Consider the following 625-nt stretch of genomic DNA (forward strand, 5'->3'; position numbering starts at 1 on the left):
AAACAAGAAATTTTTTTATTAATACTATTTTCTCATTTTGAAAAGAGTTATACTAATATTCCCAAATCTTAAGTTTATGATGTGATACTGCAGTTGTGTTGAATGGATATTGTGGTTGTATTGAAATGAAACTGCAGTTGCACGGAACAGAGGCCGCGTCATCCGTCTGGAACTGCAGTTGTGTTGAACTGATACTGCAGTTGTGGCGAACGGATACTGCAGTTCTGTTGAAAGGATACTGCAGTTGTGTTGAACGGATGGACGGTCTCTGTTCCGCGCAACTGTAGTTTCCTTTCAACACAACTGCAGTATCTTTTCAACACAACTGAACTATCCATTCAACACAACTGCACTATCCGCCATGATCATGGTCCACAATGCATTGTGGACCATGGTCCACAATATAATTTGCGTTGGTAGCCGGTAGGTTATTTTTTTCATGTAGACTTTTGTAAATGTGTTTATATCAAAATTTTAAGTGTGAAAGTAAAAATTAAGAATAAAAAAATAGAATTACATTTATTATTTTCCATTTAATAGGAAATCACAAACACAAGTAAAAGATGTTTAGTTTAACCCAAAAAAAAAAAAAAAAAAAAAAAAAAAAAAAAAAAAAAAAAAAAAA

This window comes from Ipomoea triloba, chromosome 2 (genome assembly GCF_003576645.1).
Source record: "Ipomoea triloba cultivar NCNSP0323 chromosome 2, ASM357664v1".
NCBI classification, from domain to species: Eukaryota; Viridiplantae; Streptophyta; class Magnoliopsida; order Solanales; family Convolvulaceae; genus Ipomoea; species Ipomoea triloba.